Raw genomic sequence first — 13,135 nt, 5'->3', positions numbered from 1 at the left:
TTCCTTCTAAAGGAAGCTGATGAGTTCAGGGATCACTCTGGGTTTAGACGCATCTTTCAAAAGCACAAGCCAATCACAAGGTTATTGCCATGGTTTTTCTTCCAGAGCTCATGCTCCCTCCTGGAACGCAGGATAGAGGATCAGGGGCACGCGGGAAGAAGGGCTCGGGCTCTGCATCGTCATCCGTCCCACCGAGAGGCCCTGGGCAGCACTTCCCACCCTCGCTCCTTAGGAACTAATGCTCTTTTCTCCTTTGAAGAACCACGGTATTACCTTAGCTTGTTCAAACGTCTGAGAGTTAAAAGCTGCCTCTTGAACCTGCGGTCCTTTAAACTTTATGGAGGAACATGCCGCGTCAGGCTCAACGAGGCTGGCCCCATGGAAAGTCAATACTTGTCTGAAAGCAAACACAGTCTTCGAATACAAGGTCAGAGCAAAAGAATGCCCTCCCCTCGCTCCCCCAACCCCTCGTCTCCTTTCAAAGACAGAGGTGGTGACCCAGCCCCTTGCGCAGGTCAACTGCGTGTCACGGCAGACGCTGGAGTTAATCGTCAACTAAAAATTAATAGATTAGGTAACTATTACATGCTTTTAGTGCCAATTAATTTAATAGCTCTTCCCCACCCCAACCCCCCTTTTACAAGGCAGGAAAGCACAGAGCACAGTTTCCGGTGGGGGGGTCCCGGGTACACCTTTGTGTTGCCGTTGCCACCAAGTGACGGGGCTGACGCGGGTAATCCCCTCGGATCCCGCCGCGGCCCCGTGTCAGGCAGGAGCCCCCCAAGCAAGGCCATTAAAGAGCTCGTTGGACGTGCTCCTTGCCGTAAGATTTATGCGAGCTTATGCTAGAATAACAGTGATGCCATGGTATTTGTTTGAAAACGAAAGGATTATATGGTCTTTGTAAAATGAGGAATTCAGTTTTGGGGAGGGGCCGCAAAATGGTGATTTATTTTTTGTTGGTGTTCCTGGGAATCCTTTGATATGTCAACTTCTGTCACTGCGTATTAGGACACTTGTAATTTCTTGAATCGGCGCAGATGAAATGCACACGGCCTCCCAGAGTTCATGTCGAAAACTCACCCGTGCGACAGGAGTGCCGACGCCACCGTGAGGGCAGCGTGGGGTCGGGCTCGCTGGTCCCGTGGGGTCCGCAGCGATTCCTCCCCATACTGATTATTGATGAGAAGAGTGTGTCTTTGAGTTTTGTTCCAGGGAGAAATGGTGAAAGCCACGTCTCCTCAGAGTCCTGGTCGCTTTCTCAGGAGGGCTGGTCCTGCCCCAGAGACAACACACGTCCCGTCCAGCTGGTGCTTGGGGACCTACGCTTCCCGTGCAGAATGTTCCCACAGGAGGGACCGGTGAATTTGGGGGATGACACAAAATGGCCCTATAGACGGAAGATGCCAGTTTCCCGTCATGCACCATGCTGTGCCGCTCCCTGGGCTCTGCCTGGCCCCTCAGACACCCTTGACTTGCGTCCGCGGAGTGTGTGGTGAGTGAGCGCAGCCCCGTCCTTTAGGTGAGGAGCTGGAGCCCCGACGGGTGAGGAGTCACCTTGCTGCCCTGCGGCACGCCTGGGCCTCCCGCTTGGGCTTCAGCTATGGACCCAGAATCTTAGAAGAATATGGGATATTCGTACTCACGAGTGGCTTGCCAATGCCACCGTCCCACGGTAAGCGAGCAAACAACAAACAGACAAAACTCCACAAAACCCAAACCACCATGGCCGTGACGCCCCCCAAAGGTGCTTCACGCGTGGGTTTCTGGAAGCGGTGGGGTGGGCTGGCGTGTTTCTCTGTCACTGGAGAAGACGCTGCGTAGTTAAAGCGCGCGCTTACCGTCCTCCCCCGTCTGGCTTGTAGTGCTGCCACGTGACACATTTCAGAGAACGTTTTCCATGGGAAACTAGGAAGGGAGCTGGAGCATCATCAGCTCAACAAACCCTAACTTGTTTGGAAACTGGGGAGGGTCCCGGTGCACCCTGGCAGGAAGCCCGAGGGATCCGGAGCACCACGGCTCGTGAGGGGCGGTGGGTGGCCGGGGCAGTGCGGACCTGCGCGCTCTCCCCGTGGACAGTCATGCTTCTTGCTGTGCCCACCAGAGTGGTGCTTGGCTGGGGACGTGGGGCTCTGAGAAGGCGCTGGCTTGCATCGCTGCGTCCTCGGGGTCTGCCCTGCAGCGTGGAAGCTCCGGCCGTGGCTGTGCCTGAAGGTAAAGCCGGAGGGCGTGGTTATTGCTTTGGCGAGTGTCTGTCTCCGAGCCGGGTATTTTCTTACAAAGGGAAGTTTGTTATAGAGTCAGCTGGACAGCAGGACATGGGGTCATGCGTGTCCCGCTAGTAACGGTGCGTGAGGATCGGGGGTGTGGGGGAGCACGGGGCACACGAGGGCACGGGGCTCCTTTCTTGGCCCCGGGAGGCACGGCTGTGTGACCGCACGGGTTCTCAGCCTGTTTGCTTCTCTCCAAGTGGAGAACACCGGAGCCCTGGGGAGAATGAGGTGGGAACGATGGGGTGAACCGCGAAGGTCTCAGACGACCATTTTCAGTGTCCTCTCTCTAACTCGGCGCTCCGGACTCGCCGCTTTCTCCTGCCGGAACGCGCCACTCCACTGTCTCACCGGCCCGTCCCCCCAGACTCGTTTCTTCCAATTCGCGTCTCCTTCGCCGATGGGCATCTGACCGTGCTCGTCCCGCGGAGCGAAGCGGGGCCGGGAACCGAAGAGTCTGCTCCCGGGAGACGGCCGTGCGAACAGAGTCCGGCTCGGCCCCGTCCCCTCTGTCTCACACACGCATGAGCACACACAGGCACACGGACACACAAACACGCTCCGACACAAGCACACACCCACACAACTTGGAAATATGTTTATTCCTGAATCCAGTCATTCTGGGCGCTCTGTGGCCTGACCATGGACGAGAGGAAGCAGAAAATATTTTTAATTTAACTCTGAGAAAGCTGAGAAAGGCTGAAATTTATAAAAGGGGCTTTACTAAAAGGTTAAAAAAAATGAATCATGAGAGACGTTTGACTCTGAAAAACAATCTGAGGGGTATGAAGGGGCGGGGGTTGGGAGGTCGGGATACGAGGTGGTGGGTATTAGAGAGGTCACGGATTGCATGGAGCACTGGGTGTGGTGCAAAAATAATGAATACTGTTTTTCTGAAAATAAATTAAAAAAATGATAGAAAAAAAATTAAATAAAAGGCAAAGCAGGGTTTAAGATGCCGCTCCTGCTGTTGTCATGACCCTGGCACGTGGGCTGTGGGAAGGCACAGGTCGCATTGCTGCCAGCTGGAAGACGCCTTCGAACTGTTTCTGAATCTGGCCTCTTGGCTTAGGAGGACACCGTTTTTCGTTTCTTTGGGTGAGACTTGACCTCTGCATAGTGCTGGGGCCCCACATTTGCCCCGGGGGGGCGGAGAAGCCCCTTCCTCAGCCCACCGCCAGGCATCTGGTCTCCTGCCCTGGCCCAGCCCCTGCCTGGAGGTTCCGGCAGGCATTCATGGCTTCAGGGCCTCGGGGAGTCTTACCGTTACCCATTTCCCTCTCCGTGTTTAAAATTCCACTCAGAATTTATTGAGAGATTCTTATTTAGAATTAGCTATGTAAAGATGGCATTTTCCATCCTATCATCCTGAAAGTCACCCGAAAGCAACAAAAAAATTGAAAAATAAAAATGCAAATGCCATCTTTACAACAAAAGCAGGAGACATCTGTAAGCCTGAAATACAATATGTGAGGGAAGGCTGCCAAGGAGAGAGCAGGTCAAGGAGAGGCCCAGAGAGACCTCCGAGGAGCACCCTCCCCCCGCCACCCCCGCTGCAGATCTCAGGACACAGTGTCAGAGCCTTCCTCTCCAAAACAGGTGACCTAGAGATTGGGGAAGACCAGTAACTATTTATTTGGAGTGAGGGAAGGAGACTGTGCTGGCAGCAGGCATTTCCTGGGTGCTGTGTGGCGTCCAGTGTCAAGAATCAGTGCAGGCAGGAGCCCACTGAACAAGGATGCAGTTAGCTCTATTTGTGATGTATAAATATATTTATCTGGGTGTGTTGGTGAGCAGGGCAGAGGGAAGTACTACGTTAGGGACAGCCTTGCAGGGGTATTTTGACTGGATGGAACAAAGTGAGTCTACATGAATTTATTCATACAGACAACTCTGGACATAAGGAGAATTCCCACTGGCTTAGAATATGTCCTTGGAATTTCCATTATGTGTAACTTCATCAAATGGTTCATGGGAAGAAATCTCCTTATTCAGTAATAAGTTATAATTTAAAACGTCTATTTTGAAATATGAAAGAGATATATATTAAATTAACAGGATGAACAGATGGCAAGTGAAACTATTTGAAAAACATTGCCTAGAGGTAAGCAAGCACATTACCATGAACTTTCAAAACCAGCCCTACAGTTTACCTCAATAAAACAAGAGCACAAATATAGCATATAAGAGCTCATGAAAAAGAAAAGGTCTAATCACAGGTAATAATCAATGCTAGGTCGCCAGACTTCAGGAAAGAGGTGAGTAAAACTACCACATGATCCAGCAATCCCTGGGTATATGTCCATGGGAGACGTAATGGAGGTGTGGAAGAGGTGTGCCCCATGTTCATGGCAGCATTATTCACAGCAAACAGCTGAGACAGAGAAGCAACCTAAGTGTCCATGGGCAGAGTAGGTAGAGATCTGGCAAATGTTACAACCATACTCGTCTTGATTCATGACACCTGGGGGTGTGTCTTAGGTTATTTTTATCCTTTCTAGCAGGGCATATGCAGGGTCTTGCAAGTATTTTACATTGTCACTAAACGAAGTGTACTCTTACCCCGTGTCATGAACTCTGCTTCGAACTAGGGAGATCCCTTGCAGCCTCCTCTCTTACATGCCACTGGTTCCTACCTATGCCTTTGCTTGTGCTGCTTCTGCTGATGACTCATCCCCACTCTTGTGCAACCCACAACCCAAGCCTGGCTTGCCTCATTTGCTCTTCCTCCAAATCTTCTCAACTACCTCTGCAAATCCTAATCTCTTCTCCCCCAGGATGCTTATGGAGGGCAATGCTCTTCTGCTTTGTCAGTCATGGCTCTTTATCAAAACGATACACTCCTTGCATACTTTTCTAATATATTCTAAACACCTGCAATAAGCCTGAGGAAAGAATAAGGGCTTGATAGTTGTCTTTTTATTAACTGATGGACTCGTGTGGGGGGGATGGTCATGGGGCAAGCATAAGCAAGGCTGCCTAGCTAACCAGCAACACTGTGGTACTGCAAAGCTCTGTAACTATGTTTAACTACTTTGCCGCTGTTTAACAGTGGGTATTGTGTATGCATTTCTGACATTGCCCTGGTGTATCCATAACTGATTTAGGGGACGTGCAGGCTAACGTATTGGTGGTTTAAGGAGGACGGAAATGTGAGTGGTATAGATTAATAATTGCTGTTGAAGTGAAAGCAGAGATGAGTTTTTAAGCCTTTGGCAAGGGGAATGGTAATGATTCTCTGTGAAGTATAATCCTGAGAAAAGAGGAGTCACCTTCCCTACAATACTCTCTCCAACCTTGATGCTTTATGACCGCTCTCTCGAAAATACTCACCTCTTGGCAGTGTCTCTTGCATGGAGATGGGGTGGTTTTTTCAAGAGCTGAGCCAATCTTGGCTTAACTGATAAATTACAATGGAAAATGAAGCTGGAGAGCAAAGAACTGAGTCTGGAAATTGAACTTATTACCCAACACACATCGTCCTTCAGATGCCCATCACCTCTGCCTCCTGGCTCTGCCTGGGCATCCCAATTGTCTGACCAACACTCCTAATGAAAGATTAAAGATTGAGAGAAATATATTTTTTTCCCAGCAGAATTAATGAAGAGGTTGAGAGGTTTTCTCATACTGTTCAGAGGGAAAGATACGCCCAGCTTCGGCGAAAATGGATTCAAAGCCTGGGGTTTCACCATGGTGGTTACGTCCCTTTCTCCATCTAACCCCTAAGCCCCAACTCACCTACAGAGTCCTCCCCTGAGAATCCACGATCCAGGAGTGGCATTATTAGGAATTAAGTTCTTTAATTCTGTAGAGGGAGGAACTGAGTCCTGGAAAAGGCGATGGGATCTGCCAAAGGCCTCCAGACGGTACCCGTTCCTCCTCCTCCTCACTGGCCTCATTTCTCTACTTACTCAGCTTATCTGAGCATAAATTACAGCATACTTGCTTTTGATTTCTGCCTTGTCATCTCTATTAGACGCATGGGCTGTTTGATGCAGAGAAATGCATTATGTATTTTTATTTCGGCCATTTTATTCCCATTGAACAGGTAGCTAGAAGCAAATGGTGCACAATGCTGGCGAATCTCCATGAAGCAAGTACACTATTATTAGAGTATAAATTGAGTCACATCAAACATTTTAAGCTCATTGGAGCAAAAATTGGGTCCAGTCTGGCAGCGCCACGGTGGACTTGGCCAGGAGGGAGCTCTGCAGAAGCGGGGGCCAGGGGAGACTTCGTGGAGAAAGTGTGGCCATATTTGAACACCAGTAGCTTGGAGCCCAGTTGGCTGGCTGACTGCTGGTCCTTTGGCTTCCCCCTCACACCCTTGATGCATGCACAGGCTGGGTTTACAGTTTGCCTCCTGGGGCGCAGGGGTCTCCGTGTTTAGCTGATCCCTTGTTCCTGGGTGGCTGAGTGTCGTGGGGGTGTGTCCCGTTGGGGCTGTGCCTGTGGGTGGCTGTGCTCGCGGCACGACTTGTACTTTTTCAATTTGTATCGCAGACACGTACTTTATTTTGGAGCCACTGGTAACGTCAGGCTTCGGAAGCGCGCTCTGCATTGATTCTTACTGTGTTTGCAGACTCGCTTCTCCGTCTGTAAGGGGAGGACAGTGTCCCTCCCAGAGCTGTAGCAGCAGACAGCGCTGTAGGCTGTGAGGACACAGGAATAGCAATTAGGAGGCTTGGAGTTTTGTTCAAATGTTCACATTAACTGATGCGACCTTGGGCAAATAACCAAACCTCCCTGGGTCTCTTCTTTCTCTAAAATGAAGAAATGGGGCCAGATGTCTGCAGCGGCCTTTCCAGCTCCGATGCGCGATACTTGGACCAAGAACAAAGAGGACATTGCCTGCAGTGAGTGCGCCCTGCTCTCGTGGCGAAAAACTTCCTGACCTTGTCCGTGCAGAGGTGTCCCTGGAAGTGCGGCCTGTCACTTCTGGCAGCAAGCTCGGAAACCTGTTACAGCCTCAGGCTGGGGAGTGTCTGCAGTGACCTGAAGACAAATGTGCAGAACGCCCTCTGTCATCTTCACAAACTGCTGTGGGGACAGCGCGTCACTCGGAATAGAAGGCTCCAGAGAGCGCTGAACTGCATTGTTTCCGTCCTCTGAGTCTCTCCTTGACTCCTTCCGGCAAGGTGTGCCCCAGAAGGTGATCCCCTGTGTGTACCCAAAAGGGGGTGTCCTCGGAGGTGGGGCGATCCCAGGTGAGCAGTGTATCGGGGTGGCCAGCAGCCTGCTTGCATGGTGAGGAGGATTGTCTCTGTGCTCAGAGGATGAAGCAGAAAGACCGAGCCTCTAGGGTGGACTGGGCCTCCCGATGCTCTGCTTCCCAGTGGTCAGTGGGCGCCAGAACGAAGTCCACGTGTCGCTCAACGGTCAGCTCTCAGCTCAGCACAAGCACAGTTCAGTCCTTGGCAGTGAGAGGGGAGGGGAGCCCAGCCGTCCACACCTGTAGTTTCACGAGATCCGAGAGCCCATCTGGCTCTTGGCGGTTCCTTTGGTCCACACTGGCGGACAAGGACTCAGCTATCCGCCCCTGCGCTAGTGGATATTAGGATCTGAGGCCCCTGCCTTGTGGGCTCAGCGCCACTGGCTGCTGAGGGACCGTGTGCCCAGCCCTGGGCCACCGGCTGCAAGCTCAGCATCGGCAGACACTGGGCTCCTGGCGCCTGTGCTGTTGGTTTGATGACATCTGACAAGAGAGGTGCTCGGGACCAGCCGCCGGCCGCAGGGTGGCCTCGCCACGTCTCAGCTCCCTCATTGCGATTCCAGAGCGGAACACCCAGGGCACAAGGTGGGTGGTCAGGCTGTTCCGGTCTCACGCAAAACCGCCAGCCTAGCTCCTGGGTACACTAGGCGAAGTGGGCCGTGTCCCAGGGCTGCTCGCCACGCACTCGGGATGGCCCTCACTGAAATCGCTGGAAAATCCTGCTCAAGACAAGGAGGTCAGTGCAGTCGAGCATTTGCACCCAGACTCCCGGGAGAGCTGGGGGGAGCTGAGATACCAACGCAGTCATCAAGATGCCGGGGCTCACTGCCCCGGGTGCGGGACCCCCAGCCGCGAACGGGGGAGTGCCCGGAGGGAGGGGCTGGTGACGGTGGGGGAGAGCGGGGTGGAGCCCCAGGACCAGCTGGGCGTGGCTTTTGGCTCAGCTGTTCCTGCACTGCCCCGTGGACCCCCCTCCCCCCGAGCCCGTGACTGTGTGAACCCGTTCACGAGTGACCCCATGAGGCCGTGGCGGGGACTGTGCGGTAGCTGGTGACACGTCTGGGGCTAGTGGCCTGAGAGGGTTTTATTTCGTCTGCACCGCGTCTGGCTGCGTGAGAAGGGCCCGTTCACATGTGTCCTTGTCGCTCTGCAGGAAGTACCCGGCCGGCGGTGTAGCAGACCCTGGGTTTCTCTGGGATCTGTGATTTGCGTGTGAATGTGGCCCTTGGCAAGGGTGTGAAGGGGGGAGGGTCTGCACGTACCCAGCACCCTGTGAGTGTGAGCTGTGCCCAGGTGTGTTGATAACCCTCCGTCACGCAGTCAGCGGGCTTCCAACCAGAGGTGAAGAAACGGACGTTCCTCTCTTGCCAGCCGTGACCCGTCACCTCCGGTCCCACAGCTGGGTCCTCCCCCGCCTCTGCACCAGGCACCCTCGGGATCGCTTGGGTCAGGCCGGGCTCCTTCCCTGTCTCGAACCCTACCGTCCACAACCTTTCCCAAATGTGCTACCTTTCCGGGGTCATTTCCAGAATTCCTGGTCATCTCTCTTGTCCCATTCCCTGGTCCCTTTGGGAAACGGAGATCCGTGGCTCCCCGGCCTGCTCCAGTCCCCAGACTTGCTGTAGTGGTGACACTGGGGGGACTCTGGTCACAAGAGCACACTCCTCGCTGTTATCCAGTTTGAGACCCACAACAAGCCCAAGATGGGCCTTTGGACCCTCATCTTCAGCAGGGGAAGGTGGCAGCGGGGCTGGTAGACACTGCGCAGTAGCACAAAGAACCGTGTCCCTGTGGTCTTCGGGAACGCCCTGGGGAGAAGTCCTGGCATGGGCCACCCCCGATGTGAAAATTGGGACTGACATTCCTTGGACCACCCCCTACTCCTGCCCCGAGGCTGATTCCAGGGAAACCTGGGGTCCCATGGAGCCAGCAAGGCCCCAGCGGGTGCGGGCCGGCGGGTGCGGGCCGGCCACGGGGAGGGCTGTCAGAGGGACCCTGTTACCAGTTCTTCGCCGCCGCTGGCTGCTTCCCGCCTTCCACTCTACCGAGGACCCCAGTGCTTCCTGCTGGGATTCCTTAAATAGTCGTGCAACGGAAGACATTACGGTGCTTCCCCGAGGAGCACGCACGTTCCCAGGAACGACTTGCCGTTAGAAACATTTACCCTGTGGGGGGATTGTCCTGTCCCTTCTTGGCTTCTGGGATAAAACGCACAGAATCATGCCTGGCAACAGAGCAGGCACTGAATTAAAGTATCTGTGGCTGCTGAATTAACTAATTAATAAGGGAGTCGCCGATTTGCGAAGAAATGGCACCGCTTGTTTGCCGTCTGACAGAGAGACTCGGGGGCTGCTTTCCCTGTACGAGCTCTCTTTGGGGTGGCAAAGTGGGGCAGGAGAGGTAGGTCAGTGGAACGGTATTTTGGGACTGCCACTGGGAGCGCTTTCCGTGCCGGCCCTTCCTTGGTGCCGTGGCTCAGGTAGACCAGCGCGTTATTTAAAAACCTGCTCGTGCCTGAGCGGAGGCAAAGACGTGCGGAACCTGTGGAAGCAAACAGTGTGTGAGAAGAGCGGGTCATGGCCCGGAGGTCGGGACGGGCGGTGCGGGCCACGCGCTCCCACCGAGGGGGGCTACGTGGGAGGCGGAGCCGAGGGAAGGTCGTCCCGTGGTGCAGGACGTGCGTCTGCTGTCACCTCGGCTGACCGAGCGGGTGGAGTTGCGGGCCTCGGTGGGGAGGGCCCGAAGCAGGGTCTGAGGACCCACACGAGAGCGCCGGCTCTGGGGAGGGAGGATTCCCCGTCCGAGGGCGTCTCTGCCGGCCTCCCCGCGCGGTCGGGGCTCACCCAACGGGAACCGGACTGAGAGGGAGGGAGGACTTCCAGGAGGCGCTGGGTGTGCGGGCTTTAGGCGTTCGGGCCCCGAGACCTGGGCCTCGGATCTGTCCCTCGGTCACCCTTAAATTCCGAGCACCTTGAAATGTCCCCTCGTAGTGTGACCTCGCCTCCACAATCACCAAGAACGCTGGGGAGAGCCTCACTGTCCTCAGACAACAGCCCGAAGTCCTGTCAGTGATCGGGAACGAGACTTGGCGAGATTTGGAAACGTCGGTTCTGTGGCTCCACGTGTTTGAAGTAATAAGAATTGAATTTCTTATTAAAATATTTTAATTAGAATAATGACCCCAGCCTCCCACCTGGAGTCAAACGACTTTTCTACCCAAACGGAGCTTTGCCTTTGAGCCAGGAGGAAGCGAAGCAAAGTGGCCTTCACAGAGGAGGCGACAATTGTGGGCGATTCTGGGTGCGCTTCTCCGAGTCTGCCTGGAAAAACCCGCGCGAGGGGCTTAGGGCTCGTGGAGCAAAATGACGCAAGGAACCCCGAGCTGGTCCCGAAGGCTGGCCTTCTCTGCTCGCGGTCAGGGGGCAGGGCGGCCGTGGCTGAGGCCATGAGCATGACCGGACGCTCCCAGCCGCGCTCTGTGTCCCTGGCACGTGGCGCTGCTCATGAGGCAGAAAGATGGCGACCCCGTAGTGGTTCCCATGATGGACCCTTTTCCTGATGCGTTTTGACATCTCCACAGCTGGCGTGTCACTCGCCTTGCTGAAGTCTCCCTAAGCGACGCAACCAAGCCAATCAAGCAATGAAGTGGCCGCGTGTTACCTGACCCCAGCAGCTACCGATTCTCCCGTTCCTCGGGGCCCAAAATGCGCTCAACTTGTTTGCAGTGGTCGCGGCCTGCACGGGTGTGTGCGGACAGGACCTCTGCCCTCCACTGGGAGGGCCCCATGCCTGCCCCCTGCACCATCAGAGACTGTTCTTGCTCTGGACGCCACCTCGTCTGGGGGCATTTCTGCGTCTGGGGGATGTGGCAGCGGACGAACAGGGGCTGGGACTCCCGGAAGCAGGTCAGCCACTGGAGACGAGCGGCGCTCCCATCTCTGAAACATGCATAGGATGGAATTAGAGACGGACACAAGCACAGCACCCACGAAGGACCTTACGCTGGCCGTGCGGTCGCTCTTCACGTGTCTGCTCTAGCTCCTTCCCGGCTTCCTGTGCCCACGTCGGGGGCTTCGCTCCGGCCGGGACCCTGCACGGCCTCCCTGATGTCCCCCGCCTTCCCCTCCGCTTTCCGGACACCAAGCGCTCCTGATCTGCACCTTTCCCCAGAAAAAGGCCGATGTGTACTGGGAGTTCTCTTTCTGGACATGGTCATCAGGGAATGCAGATCAAACCATGACGAGGTGGCACCTCGCACCCGTTAGGATGGCTGTGACCGAAGAAGAAAGTCCAGGTGCTGGCGAGGAGTTGGAGGGAAAGGTCGCAGGCACGGCGTGCGGGACGCAATGTGGTGCTGACCTTGTGCCAACAGGACAGGTGCCCCCCCCAAACCAGAAACGACCGTGAGATCCAGCAGCCCCACTTCTGGGTGTTCCCAAAGGAAAGGACATCAGCGCCTCAAAGAGACGTCTGCAGCCCCGTGTTTGTTGTAGCCTTGTTCTCGGTAGCCAAGACACGCGGGCAGCCTGAGTGTCCACCGATGGCTGCGCGGACAAGAAGCTGGGGTGGACACACGCGCATGTGCACATGGAATTTCACTCAGCCTTTCGAAGAGGAGAGTCTGGCGTTTGTGGCGACATTGGACACCTGCCGAGCTTGAGGCTGCGCCAAGGCGGCTGGACGCAGGGCGGAGACCTGCAGGATCACACTTCGCAGGGGTTCCTGAAGCAGAGGATCGGGGTCGTTGCTGGGGTCCTGGGGGGCGGGAGATGCTCACAGGGTATGGAGCGGTGGTGCTCTAGGAGGCCTGATGGACAGCACGAGGCCCGTGGTTGGCAGTGCTGTGCCGGGTACTGGGGGTTTGCTCGAGGGGGCTGTTCAGGTGCTCCCACCGCGTGTGTGAGCACACACACACACACAGACGCACACACACACGCACATGCATGCACACACACACACACGGTAACCGTGCAAAGAGGAGACATCTTAATGAGCTTGACAGGAGTGACCCTGTCCCTGTGCCTGTGTGTGTCAGATCACGGCATAGACCGTTAACTACACATAGCTCTTATTTGGGAGTTAAATCTAAAATAAGCCGCGTGGAATCTTTGATCTTGTTGGAGGGAGCGGAATGCCCACCACCTCCCGGGAACGGCTGCGGATTGCTGGCCCGGCTGGTGGGCTCACCAGGAGCTGCCCCGCGTCCAGTGCAGGAGGTGAGGCTAGAGGCGAGGTCCGTTCAGGCAGGAGAGGCACATGCAGGGGCCCCTCCTCCTCTCGTGTTTGCCACAAGGATGCCCGAGGGGCGGCCGCGGCTGTGCGGGAGAGGAGAGCCGCCTCCCGGGGCCGGCTGGTGTCTGAAGCTTCGTGGGGACTCACTCCCCCACCGCAGTCTCTGCTGTTGTGGCCCTGGGGCCGGGCGGGGGCGGGGCACGGCAGAACCAGGGAGCCGGGCTTCCTGTCCACTGAACACAGTTCCCTGGCTTTACTGGTGGTCGTTTTGTTCGCTCTTGAAATGACCTTGAACACGGCTCCTGGCTGCGAAGACGGGGAAGGTCCCCAGGGACCAGCCGAGCTCAGTGGGGAGCCGGCTATTTTTAGGTGTGGGCTGTGAGTCAGGTGTTGACTTCACGGAAATGACGTCATCGTCATG

This window comes from Mustela lutreola, chromosome 4 (assembly GCF_030435805.1).
Source record: "Mustela lutreola isolate mMusLut2 chromosome 4, mMusLut2.pri, whole genome shotgun sequence".
Taxonomy (NCBI): domain Eukaryota; kingdom Metazoa; phylum Chordata; class Mammalia; order Carnivora; family Mustelidae; genus Mustela; species Mustela lutreola.
This window is presented reverse-complemented; position numbering follows the sequence as displayed.